Below are 8,805 nucleotides of genomic sequence, written 5' to 3'. Positions count from 1 at the left end.
TCTGCTTCGGCAGCACTCCAGCCTGTTTTTTTGTTTGTTTGTTTGTTTTTCTTCGGCGGCATTCCACTTGGGGAGACAAAAATCCTAGAGCCAGCCCTAGCTCTGAGTTACTACAGAAAATTCTTTCCCAGGTGTCTGGATGGTGGGTCTTGCTCACATGCTCAGGGTCTAACTGGTCAGCATATATGGGGTCAGAAAGGAATTTTCCCCCATGTCAGATTGGCAAAGACCCTGGGGATTTTTTCCCTTCCTCTGGAGTGTGGGGCATGGATCACTTGCTGGTTTGAACTAGAGTAAATGGTGGATTCTCTGTAAACTGACATCTTTAAATCAAGATTTGAGGACTTCAGTAACTTAGCCAGAGGTTACAGGAGTGGGTGGGTGAGGTTCTGTGGCCTGCAATGTGCAGAAGGTCAGACTAGATGATCACGATGGTTCCTTCTGGCCTCAAAGTCTATGAGTCTATTTGTCATTACTCCATATCTGAGCTGTGCTGATCAGCTGGGGTTGGTCACCTGGCAATGTTCCTATGCATGATTGAACATTCACACATACAAATGGAAAATGTGGTTTCCACCAATATTTGCTCTTATGATTTGAAATTTGCTTTCCTGAGACATTAGTGGTAGCAAAACTTAGTCATTCAAAGGTTTGTGGAAACAAATCACTTTAAAAATTCAGCGAAACTTCGGCGAAACACCTCTCTACTGGGCGTATCTCCCAGGGGCACAGTTGCTGCCCTTTTAAAAAATAACTGTGACAAACCAGTTTGATTTTTAAAGTCTTTCTCTTCAAGGAAGAGAACTGCTATAGAGACTTTGATTTTGTTTAAAGGGAAGCTTTGGTGCCTTTTAAAAGACCTCTGAATCCAATGGGCCATTCTGACATTCCTAGTTCACAAAGGAATAACTCCCCAAATATGTCTTTCCTTGTCTCAGAATCAGTCCTGTGTGCTCCACCCATGCCAGGGTCTTTCAAATGAGCCTGCTTAGGAGTTCTAGGATGAGCCATTTCCTAAGCACTAGGAAACATAGATCTCAATCCTCAGCACACTTAGAACTTTCAAGGCCAGATGCTCAACTGGTGTAAATCAGCACAGATCCATCGCAACTACATCAGGGTACCCCAGCTGAAGATCTAGCCCTCAGTGTTCAGAAAAATATCATAGGTTTGTGCCCAGGTTAACAGGCAAATAAAACACTACAATTCTGTTATAGGGAAGGATACGGAGGTAAAATGTGAAGCTTATCGGGAGGATGGCGGAGGGAGCTGGAGATGGGGTTGTCTTATTCTGTCAACCTTTAAAAGTTTTAGAGCAAATGGAGGTTTTGCTGTTAGTGAACTAATTTATCAAAATCATACATTTGACCTCCTCAGGTTAATTTCCATTTTCTTGTAAATATTGAAACTCAGCATGGTACAGAGCTACTTGATTAATACATGATTGCATTCCCTAAGGGAAATTGCAAGTGTAATCAGTGAGATGGAACCATCAGAGGTCTCCGGCAACTTTGAGAAGCCACCAGCTGGTTTTGGCAGGGTTATGTGCTGGCCATATGCTGGGCTGGGTACAGCTTGATTCAAATCAGAAAAGTTCAAACCAAGAAGCAAAGAAAAAGAGGAAATAGAAAAGGATATATGACATGGTTCCTCTTTAAAAATATAATGTAAACATTTTACCTGGGTATGTTTCCAAACTGAAACTCAATTGTAGTGAATCATAAACCCAGTGGTGCCTGTTCTTATTTATTTATATTCCTCCCTGGTTCTCTGTATTGGCAGCTTACTGCAAAAGGAAGAGGTTGTTTGTTGCAAAACCCTTTCATAACCTACTGGAATCTTTAAAAGCCTTATTTCAAGTTATTGCCCATTATGCTGGCAAAAGACAGATTTCATCTCACCACAGCACAGAGAGCTTAGAGGGTACCATATATCTCTCCCACCAAAAGCACTGAAATCTTTTCTGACACTATGTTTGCTGAGTCACGACACTCCTCCCACGCCACTCTTGAACAATTATTTGCTAAGTTCTTTTTAGCACCTTTGAAGGTCTCTTTGGTTCGGTAGTTAACATTGCTCTGCTTCCTTGTTTCCCCCTCTGGGAGACGTGGAGTACGCTGATTTTGTACATGTGTAGTTGCAGTCATTGGGTTTAGTGACAAATTACAAGCTCTTGCAATGTGTGTGCAGCCGAACGTGACTGAGGGTATGTCTACACTACGGAATAAGGTCGAATTTATAGAAGTCGTTTTTTTAGAAATCGGTTTTATATATTTGAGTGTGTTTGTCCCCACAGAAAATGCTCTAAGTGCATTAAGTGCATTAACTCGGTGGAGTGCTTCCACAGTACCGAGTCAAGCGTCGACTTCCAGAGCGTTGCACTGTGGATAGCTATCCCACAGTTCCCGCAGTCTCCGCTGCCCATTGGAATTCTGGGTTGAGATCCCAATGCCTGATGGGTCTAAAACATTGTCGCAGGTGGTTCTGGGTACATATAGTCAGGCTCCCGTTCCCTCCCTCCCTCCGTGAAAGCAAGGGCAGACAATCGTTTCGCGCCTTTTTTCTTGAGTTACCTGTGCAGACGCCATACCACGGCAAGCATGGAGCCCGCTCAGGTAACCGTCACCGTATGTCTCCTGGGTGCTGGCAGACATGGTACGGCATTGCTACACAGTAGCAGCAACCCCTTGCCTTGTGGCAGCAGACGGTACAGTACGACTGGTAGCCGTCATCGTCATGTCCGAGGTGCTCCTGGCCACGTCGGCCATGAGCGCCTGGGCAGACATGGGCGCAGGGACTAAATTTGGAGTGACTTGACCAGGTCATTCTCTTTAGTCCTGCAGTCAGTCCTATTGAACCGTCTTATGGTGAGCAGGCAGGCGATACGGATTGCTAGCAGTCCTATTGAACCATCCTCTGCCGAGCAGCCATGAGATGTGGATGGCATGCAGTCCTTCTGCACCGTCTGCTGCCAGCCAAAGATGTAAAAGATAGATGGAGTGGATCAAAACAAGAAATAGACCAGATTTGTTTTGTACTCATTTGCCTCCTCCCCCGTCTAGGGGACTCATTCCTCTAGGTCACACTGTAGTTACTCACAGAGAAGGTGCAGCGAGGTAAATCTAGCCATGTATCAATCACAGGCCAGACTAACCTCCTTGTTCCAATAAGAACAATAACTTAGGTACACCATTTCTTATTGGAACCCTCCGTGAAGTCCTGCCTGAAATACTCCTTGATGTAAAGCCACCCCCTTTGTTGATTTTAGCTCCCTGAAGCCAACCCTGTAAGCCATGTCGTCAGTCGCCCCTCCCTCCATCAGAGCAACGGCAGACAATCGTTCCACGCCTTTTTTCTGTGCGGACGCCATACCAAGGCAAGCATGGAGGCCGCTCAGCTCACTTTGGCAATTAGGAGCACATTAAACACCACACGCATTATCCAGCAGTATATGCAGCACCAGAACCTGGCAAAGCAATACCGAGCGAGGAGGCGACGTCAGTGCGGTCACGTAAGTGATCAGGACATGGACACAGATTTCTCTGAAAGCATGGGCCCTGACAATGCATGCATCATGGTGCTAATGGGGCAGGTTCATGCTGTGGAACGCCGATTCTGGGCTCAGGAAACAAGCACAGACTGGTGGGACCGCATAGTGTTGCAGGTCTGGGACGATTCCCAGTGGCTGCGAAACTTTCGCATGCGTAAGGGCACTTTCATGGAACTTTGTGACTTGCTTTCCCCTGCCCTGAAGCGCATGAATACCAAGATGAGAGCAGCCCTCACAGTTGAGAAGCGAGTGGCGATAGCCCTGTGGAAGCTTGCAACGCCAGACAGCTACCGGTCAGTCGGGAATCAATTTGGAGTGGGCAAATCTACCGTTGGGGCTGCTGTGATGCAAGTAGCCAATGCAATCAAAGATCTGCTGATATCAAGGGTAGTGACCCTGGGAAATGTGCAGGTCATAGTGGATGGCTTTGCTGCAATGGGATTCCCTAACTGTGGTGGGGCCATAGACGGAACCCATATCCCTATCTTGGCACCGGAGCACCAAGCTGCCAAGTACATAAACCGCAAGGGGTACTTTTCAATAGTGCTGCAAGCTCTGGTGGATCACAAGGGACGTTTCACCAACATCAACGTGGGATGGCCGGGAAAGGTGCATGATGCTCGCATCTTCAGGAACTCTGGTCTGTTTCAAAAGCTGCAGGAAGGGACTTTATTCCCAGACCAGAAAATAACCGTTGGGGATGTTGAAATGCCTATAGTTTTCCTTGGGGACCCAGCCTACCCCTTAATGCCATGGCTCATGAAGCCATACACAGGCAGCCTGGACAGTGGTCAGGAGCTGTTCAACTACAGGCTGAGCAAGTGCAGAATGGTGGTAGAATGTGCATTTGGACGTTTAAAGGCGCGCTGGCGCAGTTTACTGACTCGCTTAGACCTCAGCGAAACCAATATTCCCACTGTTATTACTGCTTGCTGTGCGCTCCACAATATCTGTGAGAGTAAGGGGGAGACGTTTATGGCGGGGTGGGAGGTTGAGGCAAACCGCCTGGCTGCTGGTTACGCGCAGCCAGACACCAGGGCAGTTAGAAGAGCACAGGAGGGCGCGGTACGCATCAGAGAAGCTTTGAAAACCAGTTTCATGACTGGCCAGGCTACGGTGTGAAAGTTCTGTTTGTTTCTCCTTGATGAAACCCCCCGCCCCTTGGTTCACTCTACTTCCCTGTAAGCTAACCACCCTCCCCTCCTCTCTTCGATCACCACTTGCAGAGGCAATAAAGTCATTGTTGCTTCACATTCATGCATTCTTTATTCATTCATCACACAAATAGGGGGATGACTACCAAGGTAGCCCAGGAGGGGTGGTGGAGGAGGGAAGGAAAATGCCACACAGCACTTTAAAAGTTTACAACTTTAAAATTTATTGAATGACAGCCTTCTTTTTTTTTGGGCAATCCTCTGTGGCGGAGTGGCTGGTTGGCCAGTGGCCCCCCCACCTTGTCTTGGGCATCTGGGTGTGGAGGCTATGGAACTTGGGGAGGAGGGCGATTGGTTACACAGGGGCTGTAGTGGCAGTCTATGCTCCAGCTGCCTTTGCTGCAGCTCAACCATACACTGGAACATACTGGTTTGGTCCTCCAGCAGCCTCAGCATTGAATCCTGCCTCCTCTCATCACGCTGCCGCCACATTTGAGCTTCAGCCCTGTCTTCAGCCCGCCACTTACTCTCTTCAGCCCGCCGCCTCTCCTCCCGGTCATTTTGTGCTTTCCTGCACTCTGACATTATTTGCCTCCACACATTCGTCTGTGCTCTGTCAGTGCGGGAGGACAGCATGAGCTCGGAGAACATTTCATCTCGAGTGTGTTTTTTTTTTCTTTCTAATCTTCACTAGCCTCTGGGAAGGAGAAGATCCTGTGATCATTGAAACACATGCAGCTGGTGGAGAAAAAAAAAGGGACAGCGGTATTTAAAAAGACACATTTTATAAAACAGTGGCTACACTCTTTCAGGATAAACCTTGCTGTTAACATTACATACATAGCACATGTGCTTTCGTTACAAAGTCGCATTTTGCCTCCCCCCATCGCGTGGCTACCCCCTCAACCCTCCCCCCTCCCCATGGCTAACAGCAGGGAACATTTCTGTTTAGCCACAGGCAAACAGCCCAGCAGGAACGGGCACCTCTGAGTGTCCCCTGAAGAAAAGCACTCTATTTCAACCAGGTGACCATGAATTATATCTCACTCTCCTGAGGATAACACAGAGAGCTAAAGAACGCCAGCAAACATACACTGTAATGCTTTGTTGTACAATGATTCCCGAGTACGTGTTACTGGCCTGGAGTGGTAAAGTGTCCTACCATGAAGGACGCAATAAGGCTGCCCTCCCCAGAAACGTTTTGCAAAGGCTTTGGGAGTACATCCAGGAGAGCCGCGAATGCCAGGGCAAAGTAATCCTTTCACATGCTTGCTTTTAAACCATGTATAGTATTTTAAAAGGTACACTCACTGGAGGTCCCTTCTCCGCCTGCCGGGTCCAGGAAGCAGCCTTGGGTGGGTTCAGGGGGTACTGGCTCCAGGTCCAGGGTGAGAAACAGTTCCTTGCTGTCGGGAAAACCAGTTTCTCCGCTTGCTTGCTGTGAGCTATCTACAACCTCATCATCATCATCATCTTCTTCTTCGTCCCCAAAACCTGCTTCCGTGTTGCCTCCATCTCCATTGAAGGAGTCAAACAACACGGCTGGGGTAGTGGTGGCTGAACCCCCTAAAATGGCATGCAGCTCATCATAGAAGCGGCATATTTGGGGCTCTGACCCAGAGTGGCCGTTCGCCTTTCTGGTTTTCTGGTAGGCTTGCCTCAGCTCCTTAAGTTTCACGCAGCACGGCTTCGGGTCCCTGTTATGGCCTCTGTCCTTCATGCCCTGGGAGATTTTGACAAAGGTTTTGGCATTTCGAAAACTGGAACGGAGTTTTGATTCCTCTCCCCAAACAGCGATCAGATCCCGTACCTCCCATTCGGTCCATGCTGGAGCTCTTTTGCGATTCTGGGACTCCATCATGGTCACCTCTGCTGATGAGCTCTGCATGGTTACCTGCAGCTTGCCACGCTGGCCAAACAGGAAATGAGATTCAAAAGTTCGCAGTTCTTTTCCTGTCTACCTGGCCAGTGCATCTGAGTTGAGAGTGCTGTCTAGAGCGGTCACAATGGAGCACTGTGGGATAGCTCCCGGAGGCCAATACTGTCGAATTGTGTCCACAGTACCCCAAATTCAAGCCGGCAAGGCCGATTTAAGCGCTAATCCACTTGTCAGGGGTGGAGTAAGGAAATCGATTTTAAGAGCCCTTTAAGTCGAAATAAAGGGCTTCATCGTGTGGACGGGTGCAGGTTTACATCGATTTAACATCGATTTAAATTCGACCTAACGTCCTAGTGTAGACCAGGGCTGACTTACCTTTTTGAGTGGTGAAAAAACACAGAGCAGTCTGCATGCAGGAAACTAGATAAGGTGTTGGTAATTCTTTGGGCTCTCCTGCTGTCATGGCAGATGCAGATCTCACAATGAAGTCATTTTTCAGAGTAACAGCCGTGTTAGTCTTTATTCACAAAAAGAAAAGGAGTACTTGTGGCACCTTAGAGACTAACCAATTTATTTGAGCATAAGCATCTGATGAAGTGAGCTGTAGCTCACGAAAGCTTATGCTCAAATAAATTGGTTAGTCTCTAAGGTGCCACAAGTCCTCCTTTTCTTTTAATGAAGTCAATGGAAGTTCTTCACACAAAAGTACTGAGGACAGGGTTCATTAAGGGCTAGATAGTGCAACCCTTACTCATGCTGAGTAGTATTTACTTATACAAGTGTCCCTCTCATGTAAGTATCTACTACAAGCATTAATATGGATTACACAACCTAGCCCTGAACAAATAAGACACAGCTACTCTGCAGGATTCTGTAGGGTCTGGTCAGCACCTCTCTTTCTACAGGGGCTGCCCTGCATTATGGAACAGTGTATGCACAATCACACACATGTGCAGGCACGCATGTACACACACACGCCAGTGCTTTGCAGGTCTTTGCACTTACATTGTGCCTTTGTCCCAAGGACTAGAGCATTACCCTTATATTCTTAACACAAACAATTAAGAATTATAACCCTATTAAGAAGAAGGGGGAAAATAGGGGAAAAAAGCAGTTCAGTGTTTGTTACCACCATGATGTGGCATGACTCAGGCAGATGACAGTTGCCGGAATGGGTTCCATCATTTGGAAAGAAGAATCAGAAGCCAAGAGTAGAAGGAAAGAAAGAGTCTGTCTGTGGAGATTGTGAGGGAGAGTTCATCCCACAAGGAGCAAGGAAAGTCTGCCCAGAGGAGCCCCAAAGTTTTTGAAGAGCCAAAAATTAAGGTGCATTCAGGACTCCTGTTGCCTCAGCCCTGTTGGCTTTAATGTACAATAAGATAGAGGGGTGTCAAGAGGCTAAATCAAAGGATTGGGCATCATATGCCTGGGTTCTGTTCATAACTGTTCCCCACACACAGTGTGACCTGGGACAAGTCACGTCACCGCTTTGTGCCTCAGTTGCCCCTACTGTAAAAGGGAGATTATGATACTGACCTGCCTCACAGAGACAATGTAAACTTTAATTCACTAATTAGTCAGCAAAGCTACTTGAGATCTCTGTGTGAACGGTTCTGCTCAAGTGGATTATTAATAACCCAGAGGACAAGAGTCCTCTTATTCCTTTCCTTTTCGCTGTCATTAGCTGCCAACGGTAAAGGTAAAAGATCTTCTAAATAGAAGAAGCCATCAAGACCACTGTTGTTTTTCCTTCTGAAATGCAGCTGACCGATGGAGAACTAGGTTACATTTTCCATGGACAAAAGAAAAGGGGAATTGTTCCAGTCATTTCCTCTTTCAGAGCGGTGCTGCCCTACGTCCTCTAGATCTCACCTATGCGAAGCAGGTGTCTGAACATAGTACATATCTGTGCAACTTCAGAACCCTACAAGATGAAGTCAGCAGTTCCATTCTTGATGTGGATGTTTGAGAGGGAGGGGGCTGAAAAATCACTCTTTTTGAGGTACCGCCCCTGCCAGTACGTCTGGGGTATAAGTAAGATCACTTACATCTTTAATTCACTGATTGAACCTTAGCTGTTGATTTACAAGCAGAGAGAGGGGAACTGGATTATTAACAGCAGTACATAGGACCAAAGGTTCTGAAAGAAAGGTACATAGCAAATATGTTTGGGATTTCATTTTAATTAATCAGCTGAGCAAATGGTTCATCCAGAATATCAA

The 8,805-nt window shown here is 46.9% G+C and overlaps 1 long non-coding RNA gene across 1 annotated transcript in view; it reads right to left on the bottom strand.

Annotated features, from left to right (window-relative positions):
- Positions 1-4,833: 4,833 nt before the first annotated feature.
- LOC125622442 (uncharacterized) overlaps positions 4,834-8,805 on the bottom strand; it is a 122,564-nt gene continuing 118,592 nt past the window's right edge. Inside the window, exon 4 of the long non-coding RNA XR_007352730.2 lies at positions 4,834-5,442. This is a non-coding gene — a long non-coding RNA (uncharacterized LOC125622442). The remainder of the gene's footprint in view (positions 5,443-8,805) is intronic.

Source organism: Caretta caretta, chromosome 13, assembly GCF_965140235.1.
Source record: "Caretta caretta isolate rCarCar2 chromosome 13, rCarCar1.hap1, whole genome shotgun sequence".
NCBI classification, from domain to species: domain Eukaryota; kingdom Metazoa; phylum Chordata; order Testudines; family Cheloniidae; genus Caretta; species Caretta caretta.
The sequence above is the reverse complement of the archived record's forward strand: the minus strand, read 5'-3'. Positions and strand labels throughout refer to the sequence as shown.